At 31.0% G+C, this 23,693-nt stretch overlaps 1 long non-coding RNA gene and 1 pseudogene across 1 annotated transcript; one reads left to right on the top strand and one right to left on the bottom strand.

Moving 5' to 3' along the window:
- LOC100789938 (ABC transporter G family member 35-like) lies at positions 1-10,538 on the bottom strand (annotated as a pseudogene).
- A 1,898-nt stretch (positions 10,539-12,436) lies between these two features.
- Positions 12,437-16,203, top strand: LOC121173597 (uncharacterized). The gene is made up of 3 exons (XR_005888734.1): positions 12,437-12,574; positions 12,876-13,004; positions 14,672-16,203. It is a non-coding gene; the product is annotated as an uncharacterized lncRNA (long non-coding RNA).
- The last annotated feature ends 7,490 nt before the right edge of the window (positions 16,204-23,693 follow it).

The raw sequence follows: 23,693 nt of genomic DNA, 5'->3' as shown, positions 1-23,693 counted from the left end.
TGAGAAAAGATAATCTTAATACTACACTGATTAGTTACATTCAAAGTATCATTAAAAATAGCTATAAAAAAAAGTATCATTAAGAATAGCTGTAAAAATGCACAATGTACATTCACTAGTAAAACTTGCAAAAACCTAACTTCCTTTTTCCACTAATTTATTATTTTTTTATCTGGTTTGGAAGTTTAGTGTTTTGATGGCGAAGGCAAATACAAAGGCAAAGAAGACAGGAAAAGCGACCAAAACAGCAGCAACTGGCCCCATGAAGTCTGGTTTAAACCCATAATGGTCTTCAATATAATGCTTGATAGTTTGGTTACTGGCACCAAGCACACTAATCTCTATCTCTACATCTCCATATTGTGAGACAATTAACCCATATACAGTCCATGCTACTGGGCAAATCCAATAATACCAAACCCACCATTTAGGAATTTTCTGAAAAGCCAAAGTTGATACAAGCAATTACGTTAGAGAACATGACGAGTAATTCTTATATTGATGCATAATAACCAAACTAGAATGGTACTTACTGGTCTTGGGATAAAAAAACCAGAAAAGAGATTGAAGATCCCATAAAATGCTGCTCCAAGGATTGATGCAATTTGGTGGTTTGGTGTAATGGAAACAGTCATCATCCCATAATATGTAAAGTACATGAAGGAAAAGAAACTAACAAAGCAAAACCAAAGGACCTTGGCCACTTTCCATTCAAAGCTCACCATAGCATACACTATGAATGAGAAAAATATAGTTTGAACAAATAGATATGGTATTTCGGAAATAACCTGCAAATGAAACAACAATGCTAGAAATAATAAGCAACAGATACAAGATGTAATAAGTTTTATAATTGTCTAAAAAATAAATCCATCCTTTAACCTGTGCAATTGCATAAGGCAAAGCAGAATACATTCCAGCAGCTCTTTCTCTATAGAATACTGTTCTTTCAACGGCTACTACTGGTTGAACAGTACAAGAAAAAAAAAAAAAAAAAAAAAAAACTGAACATACAATGCTCCTATAATAGTATTCAGATCTCCTGTGTTATCCCTGTAAAAATACGGCAAAAAAAAATAGTTGTAATGTAGAACAAAAACAAAATGCTTAGAGAATAAGGTTAGACATTTATTCAACTAAGGTAGCAACTAATTTAAACCTGTTTTTTCCAACCCTCCAAAATACTGTCCCCACCAAGAAAGCTGCAGCTAAAGTGAAGAAAAATCTGACAAGGTTATAATCTGGACTCCTCCAATAAGTCAACCATTGTTTCCATAAACAAGATTTGAATTGTTCCCAAGTGGATTGAGAATATTGAGTGGGGAAGTACAAATCTTTTGCTCCTGGAGGAGGTGTACCTAACTCCCTTATAAGAGCTTTGTTTCGCCTAGTCATAAGCATTTACGTATGTTAGATTACCCAACTAGTAAATGCAAACTCACTTGACAGCAATAGTATCCTAGACGTTAGACTTACTGATACAAAGATGATGATTTGTAGTACTCAGCAAAATCCATTTGAAGCCGAACTTCAGCTGCCATAGAGCTTACCTCCAACATCCATGTAGCTGGGTTGTACTTATCCTTAATTTTTGGGACCTCTGGGATTGCCTTTGACCACGAATGAACATGGAATTAGATATTAAACTTGAATCCTTTGATACATGATTTGATATATATATATATATATATATAATTATTTTATTGTAATACCTCAAAATATTCTATAATCTTGTGTGAATTCCTTCCTAATGGTCCTGAGTAGATCACTTGCCCTCCTCTCTTCATCAACAACAACTGGTACACAAGAAAATATTTATCTACCAAAGAGCAATGGAGATAAAGAAAATATGACACAAATTATGAGTTAGTTGGTACCTCGTCAAAGGCTTCAAAGATATCAATACTAGGTTGGTGAATTGTGCATACAACTGTTCTTCCAGTGTCAACAGTGTTTCTCACAGTCCTCATCACAATGGCTGCTGCTCTTGCATCAAGACCTGAAGTTGGTTCATCCATAAAAATGATTGACGGATTAGCTACGAGTTCAACAGCAATTGTTAGCCTTTTTCTTTGTTCGGTTGACAACCCTGTAACACCTGGAAGCCCAACTATAGCATCCTTGAGATTGTTTAGCTCAACCAAGTCCATTACTTCGTCAACAAATTTCTATGAAGAGTAAGAATAAGGAATGTAAGTTTCACTCTTTTATGTGACTTTATCAAGGACAAAATAAAAAAGTAAATATAATGCTTAGTGCTAACCATTTTTTCCTCATTATTGACCTCTTTAGGCAATCGAAGGAAAGCAGAATAGATCAAAGATTCTCGAACAGTAACTTGGGGTGAATGGATATCAGTTTGCTCACAATAGCCAGAAATTCGTGCAAATGTTTCTTGGTTCTTGGGGAAGCCAGATATTCTAACATCTCCTTCAATGTAGCCACCTGTCTTTCTCCCTGCTAAAACATCCATCAAAGTTGTCTTTCCAGCTCCACTAACTCCCATTAAAGCAGTCAAAACTCCTGGCCTAAAGGCACCAGTAACTTCCCTAAGTAATTGTAGCCTATCATCTGTCACTCCTTGCCCTTTCATTTCCTGTTAAATGTTAAAACTTCCTTTATATTTACCATTAATTATGAATGGTAGTATAAAGTTATTATATTGGAAAAAAGTGATAGGGTTCTTACAGCAGGCATGTCCACATAATAATTAACACTATCAAAAGACATTGCAAGTGGTTGAAAAGGTAGAACCATTCCTCTCTTAGGGGCAACTCCAGTGGCTGATTCATGCATTGAATCAACACTTCTTATTCCACTAGGATTACCTCGGCTACCCATTTGTTGCATTGCCACTTCTCCTGAAATTATTCATGTACAAGACAAGGGTTACCTGTAAGTTACATCAACAAAATGTTCACTTTTAGCTAAATCATTCAATGTCAAAGTTATCTAGCTTGGTATTTACGTGTGTTGTTTCCATCAGTAGAAGATAATGATTGAAGGGCTATCTCTCTGTTGGGCTCTGGCTTTAAAAGTCTAGGATCTTCACTAAAGTTTCCTTCACCTTCCATTTCACTTGCTTCTTCTTCAGATATAATTGCTTGTTTTTTTCCAATAGCTAGTCAATCAAATTATAGAAAATACAATAAAAGCATTATTAACATTAAACAACCAGTGAAAGAAGTAATTCATTGAAAAGTATAATTAGAATATTAGCTCTTACGATCAAGGTACATAAGTGCAAAGGTGAAGAGAACATTGTACAAGATAATGAAACCCACAAGAGCAGCTACACCTATCCAGTACCATCGTTTCTCAGTAAAAACATCAAAGTTATTTAACGTAGCTATACCGATCGGGGTTCTACCATCTGAAGACTACAAAATAGGAAAGTTGAAGACAAAAATAAGTTTCATTTTAAGCCACTGAATAACACTTCATCTACTACTGAAAACTTATTCAACTTACCGGTTTGCTCCACCTTGGAGCAAATAATTCATTCACAGTAAAAGCATTGTATCCATATGTTAGTGGTGATATCCAGTAGCCCCATATCCACCAATTTGGAATGGAACCTATTAACATTGAAAAGGTACATCTAGATGAGCATATTCTTTGAAAAAATTACATCACACATTATTTATTTTGGTGAAGACTTTCAATAACCTCTAATTAAAGTTTAATTAGTCACTCACTTTTAGGAAGGATGAAACCTCCAAGTAAAAAAACAAGAAGGAGCATGAGGGATCCACCAGTGTTAGCAATAATCATTGTCCTAGAAACTCCAGATATGAACCTAAACATCCCAGCTGCCATTTGCTGGACAAGAAAAACTAGCAACAAGTGCTTGAAGAACCTGAAAATTGGATAATTAAGGCCCCAAAGTGCTCACTTAGTGTAAATACATAACTTATTATTACAATCGTGGTACTTATTTTTTGTTGCCAATAATGTAACCATAGTTTGCTCAATTTTATGATTAAATTGGTATTCTTGGTAGCAGTAAAAAAACATATAAACAACTTTAAATGCAAATATGAGGGGGAAAAAGTTTACCTGCTAGCTTCAGGTGCTAATCCTATTGTGTAGTATGTGATAAGTACCCAAACAATAGCCTCAAACATAGTAATGGGGATCCGTAGGATGAAATTAGGGAGGGTGTAAGTCCAAGGAGGATGGAAAAGGTGGTCTCTGTGCTTGTAGAATATAGGAAGTCTTGCAATCGTGAGTGGTAACTCAGCAAAACCATTGAACATGTTCATGATCATGGTAAACAAAATTGAACCTATGTAAACTGCTGCATCAGCCTCGTTCCTTTGATGCATATTGGTCCTAAAGAACACAGTTGCAGCTATGATACCAATAATGACTATTTGACCTGTCTTAAATACATAGACAAAAGCATTCCTCTTTATTAGTAGCCATTCCTTGTCCCAGCATGCTTTAAGAAGTCCCATTGTGGGCACTGTATATTTCTTGAAAACAAGAGCTGCTCTATGTCCCCTTGATTTATCATATGGCACAGAAAGCTCATTCTCAAGCTGCATTCCAACATGAAATTGCTTGAATCTATTTGCAAACTCGCTCACTGTAATATACCGGTATGGTAAGCTTCTATTTGCCCAATATTGTTCTTGATCTTTCCTTGAAGTAACCTATACAAAATTAACAACTGTCATTTACATTCTCCTTTTTGGCTTTTTGAAAATTAAAATATGTCCTTATGTAGAAATTTATCACAAAATTAACACTCCAAGTAATCTAATCTAGTGCATATTTATTCCAAATAAATTATGGTATTGGTTTTATAAGCACTTATTGGATGAAGTTTATAATCCTTCTAAACTAACTCAATTTGAATTAACTTCAATTTTATAAAAGCCCTGCTAAATTCTGTGAAGTTTATAATTATTTATGAAAAGTTAATTAGTGGGTTCAAAGTTAAAATACATAAATTATTTTAATTTATACAAAAAAATTGGTTCATTTTATTTTGTTGATTCAGTTTTTCTTCTCATATAAATTATTGTTGAGACTTTTATCCAAATTGAGTCAATGCCTATAAATACAACTGATATATATTTTTAAAAACAATAAAATAACTTTTTTTTAAGGATAACATTCAAATAGATCCAGTACAAACTTTTTGTTACCTTATTATTATTTTATTATATTTTAAGCTTTTAATTAATTGTGTTTATGTGAAGCAACTAAGTTTATGTAAAAATGATTTTGCTATTGTTTTTTTTTTTTTTATAAAAAAACTATCATTGTCCTGTTTTAAAAAAAAAGTAAGGACTAAAAACTTATCCCACCACTCTACTCCTATAATAAGAGAGTAAGTCACTCACACTTTTCATTCTCTCAATTTGACATTTTTAATCTTTATAACAAATTAACATTGATTGATAATTGAAACTAACTAAAAAAAATCTAAGCCCACAAGAAATGTGATCGTACCTCCTGTAAAAAATCAGCGGTTCCCTTTCTTTCAGGACATCTAAAGCCACAAGATTCAAAGAACTCAACGATGTGGTCACGTGGGCCCTGATAAACAATCTGACCCTCCGATATTAAGATGATATCATCAAAGAGATCGAACGTCTCTGGAGCAGGTTGGAGTAGGGACATGAATATGGTTGCTTCTGTGAGGTGTACAATTTGTTGGAAGCATTTCACTATTTGATATGTTGTGGAGCTATCAAGACCCGTTGATATTTCATCCATGAATAATGTTTTTGTAGGTCCAACGATCATTTCCCCTGTAGCAAACAAAAGTCAAAACCCTAGTCGTGCCAAGCAAAAAACTAAAATGATATCACTGAAAAAATCATTTAAAATTCATTGCATTGTATATCACTGTCAGTTTGAATTAGTAAACGATTAGCAACGTGACTTTAGTTTCATTTATATGTGTATTTATTAATTTATCTGAAAGGATACTAACATTTCATGAATTGAACATGCCAGATCATTATTTGTATATTTAAAATTAGCATAGTTTAGGTAATGAAAGTTATGTATGTAATAAGCAAGCAAAGTACTATTTTTTTAAAAAATAAATAAATAAACAATATATAGAGGGTAAAATAGAAGGAGCAAGTCCAAGAAAAAAAAAATCAGTAATACTACTATTATTTATCTCTCTCATAATTATAAAATAAATTGTAAGAATTTATTATATAAAAATAATTGATTTCTCAAAAACATCTTAGTGGGCCAAGTACATGTAGCCATATCTTAAACTAGGAAGATTTGATTGCATAAGAGCATAAGCAAGTCTCTGTCACCTTTATTCAAACATAAAGATAATGTTTGGACTTAAAATTTAATAGGGGAGAAAAGTAATACTATCCATAGTTATTACTTTGACTTTAGTTATCAAATAAAGTTGGATTTAATGTTTGAATATGTATTTTGACTTTAGTTATTACCTGTGGTTACACGCTTCTTTTGGCCACCAGATACACCTCTCTGCATTTCATCACCCACAATGGTATCTTTGCAAATATCAAGCCCCAATATCTATTCATACAGCAAACAGTGAATGGGTGATTTTTTATAACATAATCAAAGTCGTTAGTCCGGCAATTATAAATAATTATGTTGTCAATCACCCCAATTTAATTTAATATATTAAAATTATTTACAATAAAACAATTATTAATTCTTTGAAAAAATATCTAAGAACAAGAGGTCCTCTTCTCTCCCAAACCTTAAACATAATGTCGAGTACGAAAAGTCACTTACTTTGAGTGTATAGTCAGTAATGAGACTGCTTTCTGTTCCTTCCATTGCAGTAGCCTAAAAATGTTGAAACTGTGAGAACTAGTATTCAATAAATTAACAAAGTTGTTTAGTCTTTGGGACATAATAATAACATAATTAGTACAACCTTCATGAAAAGGTCAAGTTCTGCCTCTGGAAATATTCCAGCTTCCTTTTCCCTTCGAGCTAGCTCAGATAATAGGTCTACAATAACGTACTTGTCAAATAAGTTTCAACCAGATATAAATACTTGCACTAAAATATTAGTTAAGGTATAAGAAAGGGAAATACAAAAAAATTGCGAGTAATGTTTTATCCGGAGAAATTAACAGATTTACAAATTTATTCAGAAAATTTTGGTTTAGTAGTAGAAAAGGACTTGCAATTTTTTTTTTTGTTCAAAATTTGTATTGTATTATAAATATAAGAATGTTGATCCAAACTATTTTAAATAGCATGTTATTGGCTATACCAGCCAGCAATACAAAAATTGAAGTTGAACAGATTAAATTACCATATCTTGTTCCAACTCCTTGACATCTAGCTGAGAAATCGAGGGTTTCTTTTACGGTCATTTCTCCAATATGTACATCGTTTTGGCTAATGTAGGCTGAAGTCTTTCTAGGGACAAACTCGTTAAGCTTGTACCCGTTGTAGGAGATTTCTCCATTTACCTGTTTCATTCAAACCAAACACCTATAATTCTTGCGCATCACCAATGTTATTCAACTCCACTTGATAGAAAATTAGAAATTAGAAAGAGCAATTAATTTCATTTTCTTTTCTAATACAGTTCAGTCAAGAAAATGAAATGGCTGAGGACTACCCTCAAATCATTGTCCAATTTTCCAGCCAATGCCAGCAAAAGGGTTGTTTTCCCTGAAGAAGGGGGACCAAGCAAAAGGGCCATCCTGCAAAAAAACAATTAAGAATGGTTACACCACCAACCTAAGTAAGGTGGACTACTAAGATATGTCCAATTGTCCAAACAAATTAATGATGAAAATTTCGAGGTGGTTGGTACCTAGAAGGCTTAATAATGCCGGTGACATTTTTAAGAATTGTGAGCTTTGTCCTCTTTGCGGTACTAATCCCACATAAGCCAAGAGCTGATTCAGCAATGTTCAATGCAACGTTTGGTAAGGTTGGCAGAGCTCTGCTGCCAATGTAGCAATCAGCTTCCACAATCAAATTTTGATACCTCACTTCTACTGTTGGGAGTCTGATACCAACCCTGCAATTGAAAAACAAGCGGATATTAATTCTTAATTGCTCTACCATTCAATATCCACTGCAATTTCATCTCACTTCATATATTATTAAAGCATCATCTTGATAATTTAATCCTTGTTTCACAAAGGTAAAAAGAAATATAGCTATATAGTAGTAATTTTTTAAGATATTTGATTCAGTTGATATTGCATTTGTAAATTGTAATAATATTCGCATGCATGAAATGGAAGAGGGGTACCCTTATGTTAGTTCTAATTCCCCTCCCCTGCACACAATCAGAAAATGGTTTTATTTTAACTTGTGACTATATCAACCAATAAGTAAAAAGCGAACATGAAAGAGTCAAGGGAAAAAAAATGTTAACAAGCCAAAGGATCTCTATAAGAAACGAATATTGGGACCAAGACTGTTTCGATTTCTGAGTCTACAATCTATTCACCTGTACTTGATCCCTATAAAAGGGACATTTTCTACTTCTACACCACAATATAACGTATCTTTTCATATGTTGATACTCTAATTGTTCATGTATTGATTTAGGCCTTAGAATGCAAGTATCCTTCACTTTCTTTAACCCCTCCGTTACCATAAATGATCTGATCTAGTAACATATACAATAAACAATCTTAGAAGCATGAAGGAAAAGCTAAAAAATTTCAATCACATGAATACTTTATTAATCCCTTTGCTGGCTATTGTTCACTTGGAAAAGATTCATTTCCCCCCATCTCTCTTCAATAATGCATTTGGAATATTTTTGCTTGTGGGTTACTAACCCCATCTCCCTAAAATCAGACTCTCCAATATTGAATTGGATATTTTTATCATTTTTCTTTATGTTTGTTTCGAGTAAACGACAAAGACGCGCAATTTAATATAAGAAATCAAGAGTTACGTCATGTGCACACTTAAATAAGAAACATTTTTTGTAACTTAGCTTGCCGGCCCTAAACAAAGTCAAAGCCGTATGATAAGCTAATCCTTCATTTTTGTTTCTTTTAAGACATGTAAAAGAATTCAAAACTAAATTACATGGGAAAAGAAAATGCCCACTTAATCATAATTGAGTAAGTCAGAAGAAAGCAAGGTAATCCATATTGAGTTTCTTAAATTTAAAAACTCGAATTATATAACTTTAAGATAAATACTAACCAACACCTAGGACTATTGATTAAAGAATTTAAAATAAAAATATTTTTATTAAAAAACAAAAAATTATGTTGTCCATGATTTTTTTATATTTTATTAGTTGACAAAACCCTAATTTTAATAATAGTATAAGGTAACCCTGAAAATAATGGACTATTTGATTTGAGAAAAAATTATATAAAATTCGTGTAAATATTTTTTTTTATCTTCTGTTTTTTGTTATTTTTTTAATATAAACTTTAAATATAAAAAATAAAGTAAAAAAAAGAAAAATTTACAATGAAGGAAAAGAAATTTGTCAAATCAAAAAAGATCCATGATCTTTCTTATCTTATAGTATTTTGGTGCAGAAGAGCATAAATGAAAGATTGAAATGGAACTCACTTATCAAGTCTGTTTCTGAACTTGCGCAAGTACTTTTCATTGTCTTCTTCAGCAACCTTGAAGATTCTATCAATAAACTCTTGCCTTTCATTGACATCTAACTTTCGAACATCAACTTCCCTGTGTTGCAATGTGCTTGGACGAGCATCAGCATTATCAGCCTCCGCAAATGTTTGGAGGATACTTGTTCTTAGCCTGTCATAGGTTGGCAATCTCTCTATGGCAGCCCACTTGAGAGCCTCTTCATCCTCATCGACATTTGAAGTTCTTCGAGAATATCTCCCACTCGCAAACACACCCTCCATTCTCCAACTTGACCTGCTTAAGCTCCTACTTATGCTTCTGGTTAAATTCCCACTCTCCATTTTATCTACCTCTCCTTCTTCTGCAATTGTGGATTTCAAACATAACAACAAAAAATGAAAACATGGATTTTTCTATAGTGTGTTTGGAAACTTGTTGAGAATAAGATGAGGAAAATCACATCCGAAACATGCAATCAAACACACTAATTAAGAATCTAGCATGGATAAAAAAAGAGAACACTAGTTTGCTTCATGTAAACAAAACAGAACACAAGTTAGTTTCTTGTTCTATATTTCAAATTAGCCAAACATAAAAGATTAGGAAACTGCGAAATGCAAATAGTAATTACTTGATTGTGTTGGATGACTTTTTTGGATTGTAGTTCTAATTCTCTGCTCAACAAAGGAAAGGTATATAGGTGGTTGGGGGTTGAAATTAACTAGAAAGTTACCGCATGCCTCTTCAACTTTTTAGTCTATTCTCTGCATATCTTTCTCTCCTTTTCTTGTTTTCCACTCATGAGAGAAGATTTGGAAATTGATAGAGCACTGAACTGAACCGACTTTCTGCTATGAAGAAAGTGTTATATATAGTCTAATGTATACTCAGTTATGCATCTATATAGTGAGAGAGAGAGAGTGTTTTGGTGGCAGAACTGTCGTTACTCTTAATCCTTTATTCAAATGAAACACTTGATGACCAACTAAATAATCAAATATTTTTTATGTCACTGAATGGACCAGATCAAATGCAAGTAAGAGTAGCATAGGCCAAACACCGAAGAGTTCTATAAACTGAGTAACTCAATATATAAACAATGATCACTGAAATATCCGCTTTCTTATCTTATGCCACTTAACATTTTTTTATGTAATTGAAAATTATTACAATGACACGGAACCTGAAGTTTGACTAAGTTATTATATCTTTCTCGGATTTTCACCCCTGCCCCAAAATAAAAGCTAGGAAGAAATTAATCGTTGAAATCAAAGTTAAGCACTGAGATGATTTTTTTGGTATATAATTAGTTACCTTTAAGTTGTTTGAGAACTATTGATTTGGTTAAAAAAACAGGAATTTGAGGAAATAGTTGATTTTTAGTAAATAATAGTAAATACAAAATTCATTTCAATATAATCTTTGTTGTATATTTTTTTCATGAAAATGATATATCATTTTAAAAATTAAATGAAAGAACCATTTTCACATAAATAAGATGCCCGGTAATTAAGAAACTAATGTTTATTATTTCTGAGGTCGAGAACTCCGGTTAAATTTAAGGAAGTTGACCTGGTTTTCCTCCCCCCCTCCTTAGACCGTGTCAATCAAAAGCAAACATTGGTTGTCTAATTTATATTTCAAAGGTTCGTGTTATTAATTACACATGTTTGCTTGCTATTGGAATTTGGAAGACCTCCTTAAGGAAATCGAAATAAAACAATGCCCGAACAAAGCATTCCCGTTACCTTATTTTGTTACTCGTACGACAAACTCTAGCTCATGATTCATGAAGGAGTTTTCTAATAAGCTTCATCATGCGTTTTCATCTGTCTCTTACGGCCATATACTCGCCAGCATGTATGTAATTTTATGACAACTTGGTGCTCTGGTACTTAAAAAAAAAAAAAAAGACAACTTGGTTCTCGACTTGATTCATTCATTCATCCGATAAATATTTGATATATTTTTTTGATCAAGGATATATATTCTCATATTGTTGATAGCCAGGATAAATTATTTTAGCAATAGGATAACATTTTTCTTTTGATTTTTTATTTATATATTCAGAAATTCTAAAATAATATTAATTATTTTTCTTTATATTTATTTCTTAAATAGTAATGCTTTATATGCTTATTATAAATAAGAGAACTAATAACAGAAAGTATAGTATTCTATAAAAAAAACAGAAACTGAGTATAAATAAAGACGTACAATATACTATCATCATTAATGTTTTGTTTCTTTCTAGAATCCATTAATCTGAATTTATTAAAGTAGACAAATTAATAAAAATTATAATTGACTAATATCAACTAAATAATAACAAATTATAAAAATAACACGATTAATTAAGTAAATCATAAAATTTTATCTAGGAAGAAAATAAGCTAAATTATCCAATGAAAAACATTGTTTTGAATGCAAAAAATGAAGTGAAACATAATGAAAAGATGCAAAAGAACTCATTAGTAAGTATAGTAAGTTAACCATTAAAAATAAGAAACTAATAATACTCATAGTTGATTTGACTAGAGTTGGTTTAGATTTGAAAAATATGAATAAGATATCCGAATTAATCAATATCAAATTTTAATTCGGATTTGATCGAACATGAAAAAATCTAAATCAATTGGTTTGATTTAATAAATACTATTAGATATTGATTAAGAAATTAAGAGTAAAACATTCTTTACTATTATATGTAAAATTATGTTTTTTTTTGCACTACACATTAAAAACTTTTTCTTTTAATTTCTTGTAAGCAAGATTTTTTTATTTAAAATATTTAAATAAAGAAGAATTGAATAATAAATAATATATGAAAATAAATATTACTCTGTAAAAAATGAAAGAGTCATAAGGGGAAAAAGTGTCACACATGCATACACAGGGAAAGGCTTCTAGGGATGCAACAACCACAAGAGGAGTTGCGCGTCCTGGTCATGCCGGTGGTGCGGTGTGATCGCGGCGGCGTTGAAATCGGACTATGTATGAGAAGAAGGCAAACGTAAGACACGGCGGGTTTCGGTTTTCTGATTATATTGTAGCTTTATATGTTAATTCCCCCTTTTCGTTTTTCAATTATTTACATTGTGTGTGGTTGAATTTTTTATTTATCTTGAACAGACTTTAGCACACTGCGATTGTGTATATGCGATTACTGTGTGTGTATTTCAAATTCACACACCTAACCTAATTAGTATTATTATTTTTTTAAACAAAACGAAAGAGTTTCGGATTGAGGAAACAATATCACACAATATGAAATTGCATGGATGAGATTAAGTGATTATATCATTTTTGTGCAGCTATCCTTTCATGATCTTGATGTTACCTCTTTTTGGAAAACTTCGAAGCAGCAACCTAGTACAAGAACCGGTAATGCACCTGACCAGCTTAAAGCAAAGAGAACAATAGTCTTCTTAGCCAAGATTAAGGTAACAGAACAAGACAATAACTTTTTATCGAATTAATTTAAAATATCAAATATTTTATTTATATGTTGCTATATAACTATTTAATCATCTTCAACTCAAATAATTAATGAAAAATTATCTTTAATTAATTTTTTTATGATAATTGTATTATATGAGATAATTTTATAAATATATAAGAAATAAATTAACTCTTGAACTATCCAAACTTGTGAATTGTACAGAAAAATCTGGACATACTAATAGGTAGCTTAAGAAGTGTTTCTGATAAAAATTGGTTTAGGATATTTTGATATTATACCATGTTTCTTTGAACCTTCTAGAAGAAAATCGGAGAAGTGGAGAGGTGTAGAAATAAGAGAGAACCAAAACTGTGTTAGTTTGATATATACGACATAAGATGAAAATAAATAAATAAATATAAGTGATAAATTTGTTGCCATGCCAAAAAAATACACAACAAATCTACTAATAATAAATTTTGCGCAATATTGTTTCACTAGTTGGTACTTATTTGCTCATACGGTTAGATGATTTCACAGTTTATGCGGCTCTTATTTTGATCAAATTCTCACCATTTCCTAAAATCACACCCACTTACCTCATTAATTGACTTGCTATTTGATACTCCATGTAATAGAGAGGGAGGAAATATTATTTTATATCCATTTCTCTTAAATTAAATCCTTCTAAATTCACTCTATTTCGCGCTCCATGTCATCTGTAAACTGTGGTGTAATATGAGATCAGAAAAAGTAAATTATGTTAATACATTTATTCAACTGTGGAAATCATTTGACATTAGTGCTTATATATATTGAAATGTGGTTTTTCCAACTTATGACTATTTCATAATTCTCCACAACATTTAGTCAACAGTTCAACACTTTTTATTCCTCCAAAATCAAGGTGGTGCTTTCGGATGGTTGATAGTATCTTATGTTTGCATTTGAATATCTCTAAATATCACGAGTTTCTAAATTTTCATTAAAGAACATGCATCGTTCGGTTCTCAACAAAACAAAATCTAATTTTATCAAAATATACGGATTGGATTTAAAATAAACTATTTTTTTTTAGAGTCGGAGTTCAAAGTTGGGCTCTAAAAACGGGCACGTTACTTAGGGATATTTACGGATCCAATTAAATTGATTTCGAAAAAAAAAATTCATTCAATCCAATTATTTTAACTTTGTTAATTTATCATTCATAATTTAAAATTTTAGTCCAATCCAACTTAAAGTGATTAAGATTAGATTGATATTAAGTTTAGTTCTACTTTTAATTTTTCATAAAATACTAAATAAAAGATAAGTTATCTTTAATTAAATATATTTTCATAAATAAATATAAATTATATGATAATTTTATAAACTTATAAGAAATAAAGAATAGAAATCAGTAATATTATATATATATATATATATAAATGTATAGTTTTGGTTTAAATTGATTTCTAAAATCAAATTTGAAATTTGATTTGATCTAATAAAAAATTTCAATTTTTTATTTTTTAGATCGAATTTTTCGATTCACATCGGATTTGATCGGTTTATGAACACCCTGACCTTACTTTGGCAAACAATGGCATGATTTACTTGATCTTCTGTATTGTTGTTTTTTTTTTTCCAAATTTGATCTCCTGTTAGTCCTTTTTTTTTCTTTTTCAGATGTGACCTTCGTATAAGAACGTAAATGCCAATGGTGCAATGCTTTTACACAACAACTTTTTGTTGTTTTTTTTTTATTAAGTGATATATCTTTAATTTGTTAAAAATAAATCTGAAGTTTAAAGATGTAGATCCTTAAATATAATGAAGGGTTTAAATAGGTGTATTTTAGCCTCTAAAGTGAACTACTGATTCCTGAATGTTTATGATTACTTTACACCAAAAAAAAAAAGTCACCTAGCTAAATGCTTAGAATATCAGTGATGGATCCCAAACTGCAATTTTGTAATTGATTAGAGAATTCCTGAGTCTCTCTGAACTCATTCATTCTGATTTCTGAGCTAGAACTATCTAGAGGTAATCTTGACCATTTTATTTATAAAAAATAAAATTGTACAGTCGGTACTTCATTCGTGGAGGATCTTATGGGAGTCAACCTCAATTAATTGAGTAATGAAAAGTGAGTTATACTCATAAAAAGAAGAAGAAAAGCCTATGAAACAAACGAGGGACATGCTAATTATGCTTATGCATATCACTGTTTCTTCGCTTGATCTCTTCTTTTAACACCCAACTTGAATGGATTTCCGTGCCCCGCCGCCAATTCTTTGAGACCTCTCTCCGTCTCCCAAACATTATTAACAATAACTGCCACCAACAAACTCTGCTTCCCAAGGTTGACTTTCGATCGTTATGTTTCGACGACGACTCTCTGCGTTACTTCGTCGTTTCAGAATCTTTGGGAACTCTGGGATTCCACTCGACCTGATCGCGTCACCGGCGGAAGCTGCCATCGGAATCTTCCGAGTCTCGCCGGAAAAGCGAGCCGCCGTGGGGGTTCGAGGAGGAGAATGATTTGAGCCAACAGTTCGTCTGGAGCAGAGATAACGAGTTCAATCTCAAAATGGACCGACTTTGGCAATCTGGATATTCCAATTTTAGGTAGCATGCATATGATATGTATGGATCGCTATTAACTACATTGCTAGCAGGCAATTTTATAGACATCAGAATTTTTTTACAACAATCAAAATTAGGAGAGTTTAAATCCAAAATAAAAATAAAAAAACCACTCGAAAAAAACCCCTTGAATGTAATGAAACTGAAACAAATTCTGTTAACGGAGCAAACGCCGTTTTAGGGACAAGGGTGGTGAGTGTAATGAAACTGAAACAATTAGAGGATTTTGTGTGGGATAAAAAAGATATTGAAAGCAATAAAACCAAAACATAAGGAATACAAGTATATAATTTGGTCTAAATTTTATAGTGAACATGTCTCTTAAACTTTCCTATCTCTCAGGTATAAATAAGAAGACTAAAAGCACGTGATCGGAAGGCCAATATTTAAAAGTGAGAAAGAGGACAAGATTTCAATGGCTTTCCTCTATTCTCCGCCAAACTACAAGAACAAATTTCAAACCAGTAGGGAAAGAACTATTTCCCTGGGCTTGCAAGTCATATTGGCTATGATTCTCACCCTTGTGTATCATGTCATGATCTGTGTACAAAAAGATTTGATGCTATCCTTGACTTTTGGACTTATTAATGAAATGCAAAATACACATGATCAATTCTTTGGAATTTACAATATCATCTTTTAAAATTATGAGCTTGAAACTAAAATTATCATGAATAAATTTACATCTAATTAAGTCGTGTGTAAACCAAAAGTTCATTTCCCTTGTGGCAAAAGTTTTGTACCGGTTAGGGTAACATTCGAGAGCCTAAGACACGATTTTTAGCCATGCAGCAACAAGAGCTGCTTCTAGGCAAACATGACTTTCTATGGTGATGTCCTTGTTGTGAAAGTTCGGAGGAGGCTGCATCAGCTAATTAACAGGGTATGCGTGTCTTCCTGAATTGGCAAGGTTTTTTCAGAAATAAAACCTACCTTTACAGAGATGATGTGAATCCAGAGACTAATCGAATGAGTATTAACCATTAACACTACCTCAAAACAATTCCAAATGGAGCATAATCGTCCTTTGTAGTTGTAGTTCCTCAATCTCACCAGTGGCTATAAAATAGCAGAAATACAAGACCAAATGGAACCTAATCAAAGCAGTAACCATTGGAAGCAAGATACTGCAATATAATTATGTTGGATAAGATGCAGCCCTTCGCTTGTTCATCAAATTTAACAACAACCACACGGGCGGTTAATAACAAATATGCCTCTTATAATATAAAGGATACTCTTAACCAGTATTATTAGAATATTGTTTAAGGAATTAAAATTATTTATTGTATATATCATAGGTATTATTGTTATAAGAAATTAATTTTAAAAAAATAACGATAACTAAGAAAGTAATTATAGAACTATGACCGGTTTTATAGTTATGATTATTGTAAATAATTTATTTTTATTTAAAAAATAATTATAGTATAAAACTATAACTAGTTTTATAAAGATAGTTATTTCAAATAATTTATTTTTATTTATTTATAACCGATTATATTATTGATTTTAGACATAACTGATTATATAACTAATTTATTTATAACCGGTTATATACTCATGTTTTAAAAATAATAATGGGTCATATCAAGTTATAATTAGTTATATAAAATTAGTTATGGGTATAGTTATAGGGTGAGTTTGTTTAAATTTTAAAATATGTATTTTTTAAGAAATAAATGAGGTTTATTTCTTAAAATAAGCAAGAAAATTATTTTTTAAACAGAAGTAATTTAGATAAACATACTAAAAAAATATATGCTTATTTTATTAAATAAGCACTTATTTTAATAAATAAATTTAAACAAATTGAACCATAATATCCACTTATAATTTAATTATTTATTAGTTATGATTATAGTTATATAAATATTTAACTATGAGTACTCTCTAATTATAGGATAACTTAAAAAAAAGTAGAACATAATTTTATATATTTCAATAAAAAAATACTTTTAATTTCTTAATTACTGCGGGTATTGTGGATTCCAAACATGTTATTTTCCACTTCCTTCTAAAATCCATCAACCTATAAATCTTAGTTTAGCAGCACTTAAAATCGATCACATCCAGATCAGTTGTGTATGATCTAAAACTTGAGCACACTAAGAAGACCATACCCAAAGTCTACTGGGCTGACATGTACAAAGCCCATACCAAAATTGTCCCACATAAATTGGTCGGTGGTCCATGGTATTGACACTCTTTTTTTCTTCTTTTAATCTTCCCAACCCCCACTTTTTTTTTGTAATTTTTTGACAAAAAATATTATCAACAGAAACTAGTTTTGTTAAGATATTCAACTGAAACTTGTTACCCCGCAAGAAGCAATGAGAGTGCAAAACCTCACAAACACAACAAAGGACGAGGATTGAAGGAAGAACAATATTTGTAGAAGAGAAAGTGAAAAGATGTTTGAAGAAGATGCAGAGTTGGGGTTGAGGAGGAACCTGGGGGAGGAGGGGGAGAGAGTTGTGAAAACAGAGAGGTAAAATAAAAATTTCATGAAAAGGAAAAAAAAAGGTAGGAAGATTATTAAAATAAAAAAAGAGGGTGTCAGTATCATGGGCCTTGTTCAGTGGATGGGCTACGGACACAGGGCTGAAAAGGCCTAGAATCTTAACATTGTCCCCTCCCTCCCCAAATCCTCCCACGCCTTGGATATTTTTAAAAAATAATCCCAAATCACAGTTAAAATGTAAATTGAATCAACGTAATGCTATACAGTTCATCACAAAGAGCATATCAGAACCTTAAATTAATATTATGGTTGTAAAATATTGATTATTGAGGGTATGTCGAAGAAATTCCCCAAAAAGGAGAAAAATGGAAAAAGTCAAGTTACTTAGCTATACTTTTTTGTTGTAAATGTGTGAGCAAATTATAAATAAACAAGTTGATGAGAGTGAGTTTAGGATTATTGTTGCCAAAAACAATCACTAGTCATAAAGGAGGATTGCAATTATAACACTAGATAACAAAATAAAGCAGCCTTTTCCCAATTTCAGATTGAAGGGTGGATGTAATTCGTGGGCCTGATTGTTGGGTTGATAATGTACTTTTACGCATTCCATTGGATATAGCTCATTTTTCTATCATGTGTTTGCCACTAACCTATGCAGAGACATTCTTAAGGAAGAGGTAATCAAGATTCTCAAGACAATTATAATCATTCTTATTCTATGATGAGAAAAGCGACTGTGAGAAAAATGTATTCAGCAAAACGGATAAGGCTTAAATTTTATCCAATCCTTTATCTTTGTACTATCAGGTGACCAATCGCCTATGGATGCTCTGTCACGCCTCAAAAAGCAGCATATGCTATATATAAAACTTATTTTAAGATCCAAATTAACATGAAATGTCGAATTTGGTAAAATATAATATTTAATATCATTTATAAATATTTTATTTTATCCATTTAACTCTTGCAAAATAGATCATATTTAATTTATACAATTTTAAAAATCAATTGATTTTTCAACACAACGCTTTTATGTTAACATATAGGTAAATTTCTATTTTTAGATTATGTATGTATGAGTATCTAAATTATTTAAAATTTGATTCAACCCATCTTTAAGATAATATCCCACGATTTAATAATTAAATTGATAAATTTATTTTCTTATAAAAAAATATTCAAAGTGTTAATTATTTTATTAAATCTAATATCTGGTGTCATTCTCGATTTAATAAACTAAAGAAGTAGAGCAAATTACTTTTGAAAAGTTGGATAATTCTAAAAGCAAAACGAACATACTTATTTAGTTGAAACTGAATTTGGAAATAATGATCCAGTTTCGTGTTGGGGCATAGCTTGGAATACGGAGGCTTGGTTGGAATTTGTCACCTTTAACTCCAGCAGGCTTCCTTCTGTAACCAAAAGATTATTTTCCTTAGTCTCATAGTCTTCATTCTTTAATTGATTACTAGTTTGTGGCAACTAATATGCTTTGCAACAACCTTTATTTTGTTGAGTAAAAATTAAAAGTGGCCAAAAGCAAGAAGCCAAAGCTCTTTTGATTTGTATTATATAATTAAACATATTGTTGACGCTTTATATACTGTATTATTTTTCTTTCTAATTAAAAAAATACTCAGAAAAAATGAGAATTGAGGAAACCTTCCTTTCTTAACAAAATCAAATAATTATAGGCTATTGCGCATGATTTTACCTAATATAAATTATAAAGGTGAAAGACACACATTTGATTTGAATTTGATAATACTACTTGTGTAATAGAATCTACTTTTGATGTTACTTGTCTAGGTTTTATATCATTAAGTCGTTATATATATTTGCATGCTATCCAAGCGTCACAAACCAAATGGTTTGAAGGCATCAATTATAATTATATAAGTTAACTTTCTGTAACATGCATTATACTAATCAAATAAATCTAGAAATTAAATCTAAAGTGGCCCACTAAACCTAAATAAAATAACGGATGTTATAAACGTTGTTGCCGTAATGGAGAAATAGAGAGAGGGTTATAATATGTGTGAGAAAAACTACTAGAGCAGAACTGAAGATTTCCACTTCAATAATTGCGCACTGAGTTGCTGCCTTCTAACTGTTCTTTCTTTTTGTTGTTATTGACTGTTGTTATTTATTTATTTTTACTGCAACTGTTGATATTTTAAAACCAGCTTTTTGAAAGAACCCAAACATAGAAGTGGCATATCAATCATATATGTATTTTATCGCATTAAGAAAAAAAATATTCAACCATGTATTTTATCGGCAACCTTTAAGGTTTTTATATGTTCAAAGCCATCAAATAGACTTAACGAAGCCACTTTCTTTGTCGTGCAAAAAAAAAAAACAACAACGTAATGGAGGCATATCAACAAGTTGTGAACACAAGGCAAACCAAGACAATCAGAACACAACATAAAAAGTCCCCTTGTAGTAAATTTTAATTTTATTTTTTCTAATGGTGAGGAGGTTTGAATTATCTACATGAAGTCTTAAGGTTCTATCCTCCATAATATACTAAAGAAAAAAGTAATATATAAAATAAGATGACTAATGCAATAAAAAATATTAATAAAAATGTTACGTAAATTTTTATACGTACGTATCTATATATTTGATGTGCATTTTTTTGTTGTTGAATATTTGACGTGCAATTGGATTGCAACATTTCAAGCATGATTAAATGGGGCATTGGCACCAACACTTGATTAAGATTAAGATTTATGGTGGGTTTGACTGCGTAGAAAAAAAAGAATGAAATATTTGAATTAAAGTTATTTTCATATTTATCCACAATGAAACACGTACTTAAGGGGTAGTACCGTGTAGAGCGCGTAGCATGTTGAAACGTTGGGGTTTTGGAAATGAAAGAGAAGAGCGTGTGTGCTTTTGTTAGTGGAGGAATAGGAGAAAGCTTAACATCAAAGAAAATGAGCTTTTTTCCCTACACGCACGCCCCCTCTTCTTTTCCTAACCCCACTTTTCGGCCCTCTACCCCTAGATTCTGGAAGCAACCTTTTTCTTTATTCATGCTTGTCTTACAACATATAAAAAATATTAATAAATAAATCAAAGATAATAATTATAATTTTATAAAATTATTATTTTATTTTTTTATATTTTTAGTTTTTTTCATTAATAGTATAAGAGATATAAGTGAAATTTTTTATTAATGTTATATTAAAAAATAAAATAATAATTATTTTGGGACAAATCTTTTCTTTTTAATTATATGAGAATTATTATGGGATAGGGGGATTACTATTCATTTACATTATATACTTCAATTTTAGGTTCTCTTCGTATTTATCAAATGTGTGAAATATTTGCTGATACAACAGTTCTGTAACATTTTCTTCTTGTCCCCCACCCTTTTCTTGATTAATATTTTAGCCTTTCCCAAAATCTAACCTGACGTATACCAAAAGTCAAAAGATAAGTAAAATTGGAGCACAGTTTCAGGGACAAAAGCCCCACGAAGAAGTAAAAGTCCACTAGGCAGCGGCCAACGGGTGCACATCTTTTCATTTTGTTTGAGATCTTTGTGAGAAATTATCACTATACAACACGTTAAATCATATTGTTTTTATAGTAATAATTAAATCACATCGTTTTAAAATAAAGAAATAAATCAGAGAAAAAAAATCAAAATCAAAATAATTAATTGAAAAGAAAGAAGTAATTTTTTTTATATATAAAACGTCATAATTATTATTAGCAGTCTTCAAAAGAAAAAAAAAAACTTTATTGGCAGTCTTCTAACTTTTCAATATTACATTGCTTTAAAATTGACTCGAACTGGAAGAAAAGCAATTCAAACACTTCAGCACAGGGCTGGTAACTAAGTGAATTAATCATCTTATTGTTGCAGTGCAAGGGAAGTTTAAATAAACGAACAGTTATGATTTTTCTTTTTCTTCTTCTTTTTTTACCAAAGTTATGATTTTTGTTAATTACTGTAGTTCTATTTAATTTGTAGGCTTCATTAAAGTTTGAGTGTGTGAATTGACATAAATTATTTTAACTTGATCTTAAATTTAAATTATAATATCTACTTAAGTTAAGTACTTATAAAAGAATTAAATTTTAAATTTTTATAAGGATTTTATTTAACTCGAATTTGATGATTACTTATGGTAAAAGACATCTTATTATCTATACTAAAAAAATCCAACTTCTTTTTATATTTTTCTTTCTTAGGATTGGGGTGGGCACGGGATTACAAAGTTTTTGGCATCTCTAATTAAGAATCAAATAACTGAAGATCCCAAACTACATTGCATTTTTTTTAAGGAAAACTACTTTGCAGTTAGATACTTGTTCAGGTTAAAAAAAAAACTCATGTGATCTGGAACATTCTTCCATTAAGAATTAAATCAAATCCAAAGTATATTTTTCCTATTTTGAATTCGGATTTACAATTGACTGATTAATCTATAATCTTTGGACATATTACCTCGGGGATCACTCAGAGAAGTGGAACAAGGATTTGTCTCAAAGTTCGGTGTACAAAATGACAGGGTTACAATCTTAATTCATAGATTTTAATACGTTCACTTCAACATCATTCGGGTTAATTAATTAAAAATTTCATGAAGGCTAAATCATGAATGTTGTGGTTGCTCCATGATCCATGTCCGTATGCATTATAATGATTTCGACTTATCAACTACTTCCAATCATAGAAGACAAAACAATGTAAAAACAAACATTCCATTACAAAAAGGACATGAATGTATTTATTTTACGTTCAAAGTGTTTGGAGGGAAAATACAGTAGAATAATACACTTGAAGTCCAATAATTGAATTGTAATCAGTTGCTAGATTCAGATTGTGAACAAAATATCTTCTACAAGAACCTCGCAAATATTAAAGAAAAGTCGTCATTCAAACGGAGCGCACATAATTGTTGTATACGTGAATGAAATTAAGCCACATATACCCATTTTAAGGATTTAATTAATGTATTTGAGTTCTTCTTTCTGATTCATCTGAATAAATTAAGAACGTAATTATAAACAATTTTACCCCCCAAAACCCCAAGTCCCCAAGTGTTAGAAACAATTAATGTTGGATACAAACTACAAATTAAGTATATACAAGCAAAATTTGAGCTTCATGAGAACGTATAAATCAGCTTTAACCAAAGGTCGTAGAAAAGAAAAGAGTGCATATACATTGCAAATATATCACTGCATTATTAGTCGTGGCTACATCGATTTAATTTTCGTCATGTGGAATTTGAGTCGGGGTCAACCGGTGAAACTTTTAACTCCATGATCTCATGCTTTTCCATGGTGCTAAATAAAGGGAGCTATTATGGACCAAAAAGCAGGGGGGGCTCACGTTTAAAACGGTAAAACCAGAGAAATAAATTAATGTATAATTTTGTGCTCAAAACATTGTTGGTAGACAGCTAAAAAGTAGAAAACTATATACGGTTAATTGGTTATTAATTGATGCAAGCAAAGGAATAGAAGCACAACATTAAAAAAAAACTTCAATTTCCATATTTTGTTTCAATTAATTATATAGTTTTTTTTCTTTACTATTCTAAAATGTAGCAATAATAGTAA

The sequence above is a fragment of the Glycine max genome, chromosome 15, assembly GCF_000004515.6.
Source record: "Glycine max cultivar Williams 82 chromosome 15, Glycine_max_v4.0, whole genome shotgun sequence".
NCBI lineage: Eukaryota > Viridiplantae > Streptophyta > Magnoliopsida > Fabales > Fabaceae > Glycine > Glycine max.
The sequence above is the reverse complement of the archived record's forward strand: the minus strand, read 5'-3'. Positions and strand labels throughout refer to the sequence as shown.